Source organism: Sceloporus undulatus, chromosome 8 (assembly GCF_019175285.1).
Source record: "Sceloporus undulatus isolate JIND9_A2432 ecotype Alabama chromosome 8, SceUnd_v1.1, whole genome shotgun sequence".
NCBI lineage: Eukaryota > Metazoa > Chordata > Lepidosauria > Squamata > Phrynosomatidae > Sceloporus > Sceloporus undulatus.
Window position 1 is genome coordinate 10069445 of NC_056529.1, and position 2683 is coordinate 10072127.

General features: G+C 36.9%; 2 protein-coding genes and 1 non-coding gene across 4 annotated transcripts in view; 2 read left to right on the forward strand and 1 right to left on the reverse strand.

Annotated features, from left to right (window-relative positions):
* Nucleotides 1–2683, reverse strand: part of DPY19L3 (dpy-19 like C-mannosyltransferase 3) — a 127944-nt gene that overhangs the window by 50301 nt on the left and 74960 nt on the right. The gene's annotated exons all lie outside the window — the stretch shown is intronic.
* Nucleotides 1–2683, forward strand: part of LOC121914384 (neural-cadherin-like) — a 40984-nt gene that overhangs the window by 6491 nt on the left and 31810 nt on the right. The gene's annotated exons all lie outside the window — the stretch shown is intronic.
* On the forward strand, nt 299–372 carry TRNAT-AGU. The gene has a single exon. It is a non-coding gene; the product is annotated as a tRNA-Thr (tRNA).

Sequence of the window (2683 nt, forward strand, 5' to 3'; positions counted from 1 at the left end):
TCCTATCCTATCCTATTATACATACAAAACATAAACTACAGTTCCCACAGGATTCCATAGCACTGAGCCAGGGCAGTTAAAGCAGCCTCAAACTGCAGTGTGGTTTGGAGCATTATTGGCAAGACCTTTAAAAAGCCTGCCATGTGCAAATCCCAAGCCAGAGCATTGCAACCCTTTTCCCTTGGAGACAAGAGTGCTCCCTGCTGCAGTTCAGTGCAGGGCCTCTGTGTGTCGCTCTCTCCCCCTCTCTCTGTCTCTGGCTTAGATGAAGTCAGCTCCGCCGCTCACCCTAGCGGCCGGCGCCGTGGCTTAGTTGGTTAAAGCGCCTGTCTAGTAAACAGGAGATCCTGGGTTCGAATCCCAGCGGTGCCTTGGGACACAGCTTGCATTTTCCTTGTGATGCACTTCATTCATTTCATTCTTTATTATTATTTGTCTTTAAAAAATGCAACCCATACTATTTGTCTCCTGGGTAAATTACTTCTCCTTCTACTTCTTTTTAAATATTTGCATCTTCAAGGCAGATGCACACACTCTTCCTCCTTATGTTCCACCAAAATTCTTCTGATCTTATTCTATTTATTACTAGTTTGGCTTTGTTTTCATCTCAGTAAACACAACAAGGTTCGCTTTTGTTTTGTTTTGTTGTGCATTTTCAAGGCACATATATATATATATATCAGTTTGCTATCCTATCCTATTTTGCAATTGAAATAACCCATGTGCAAAAACATAATAACCTATAAATAAATACATCACCTATAAATAAATAAATAAATAAATAAATAACGTATATACAATATAATATAACATTATAATATATTATATTATTATTATTATATTAGAATAATATAATAATATTATTCTAATCTATGTCATATATTATAATAATATAATAACATTATATATATTGTTATATTAAAATAATATAACATTATTATAATATAATAATTATAATTATATAATAACATTATAATGTTATTATAATATAATAATAATATAATTATTTATACAATAATAAAATATATTATAATAGTAGTATATATAGTAGTATAATAGTATATTATATTCAGTTAGTCTCTATATAAAGAAGATGCTTGGCGAAACATCAGCAACAAACTCTTCAAAGAGGTAGGATAGCTAATGCTCAGTCAGATCAAAGACAAGCTGGAACTATGCCCCTTAGGCTTCACTGTCTACTGCAGACTCACTGCTGCAACCTGTGACTGAAAGCCTGCCCTTCTCCAGCCTTCCTTCACTCTTCTTATAGTGCTGATGCTGCTAAAAGATGCCCAGAGAGACAAAAGGAGGAGGAAAGGGGAAAGTGGGCAGGAAGAAAACTTTGCAAAGGGGAGCTTCACTGTCAGAGGCTTTGTTAACTGAAGCGAGACATTTTTTTGAAACGGTCACAGTGAGGGATGCTATGAGTTCTTGAAACTGGTATTCAGACTGTGCTATTTTAATACTCCTTTAAGTTATATGTGTGTGTTTGCACATGTGCATGTCTTTTTATCTGTGCTTTCTTTTTCTCTATGGCGAACAAGCCTCGCCAAAGCATCGGCCCTCTTCTGTTTTGTATTCTCTGTTACTCAGAATAGGTTTGTGCAAGCATTTTCAAAGAGGACCTCAATTTACTTTGCTAGGGAGCCCAAGATCAATAGACTCCGAATGGTACCCAGAACAAACGGCTGTTAATGGTGATTATATTTAGCCGGATTAAATGTTACAGGGACTCCTTTGAAGTCAAACGGGGAAAGCACAGCACAGCTATGGCACTTCGGCATTCAAACAAACATTAAAGCAAAATTGTGGGGGCCTTCTTGGGCCACTTTAGGTCCCAATAAGACCTGTTCTGTTGTGAAGTCAAAGGCTTTAATGGCTGGAGAGAGCTGGAGATATATATATATATATATAGTATCGACTCGACTATAAGTCGACCTCGCGTATAAGTCGAGGGCAGGTTTTGGGGCCAGAATGATGGATTCTGCTATGATGACCCTGTGGATAAGGGTAAAACTTAGGGCCATGTGACGAAGGATATAAAGGATGAAGCAAAGGAAGATGAGGGCAAAGAACCTACAAAATTCTGCAGCGATAGTGGCACCTTTGCTTTCGGATGGTTCAGTTCATAGGCATGCGAGAGGAGAGATGGTTCTTTGGTGCTCCTCGGAGGGACAAAGCGCTTGCATTTTGCCTCTCTACTCAGAAAAAGGAGGTGACCATATATATATATGTGTGTGTGTGTGTATGCATATATGAGTTAAAGTACAGGACTTACATTGGCTCATGGATGTTCTGTGCCTTGTGAGGATGATGGGAAGTGTCCTCCAAGACCCCCCCCCTCACATGCTGTGCCTTGTGAGGATGATTAGATATCTCTCATTTATATGTGTGTGTGTGTGTGTGTGTGTATAACCATATGTGTAATATTATTATGTATGTGTGTATATATATGTGTGTGTGTATGTGTGTGTATATATATAATTATACACACACACATATATAATTATATATGCATATATGTGTGTGTATTTAAATACAATTACAAGTATGTATACATAACTGTGTGTGTATTATGTATGTGTCTATACAGTATATATATATATATATATATATATATATATATACATACATACATACATACATACATATATACACACACACACACACACACACACATATA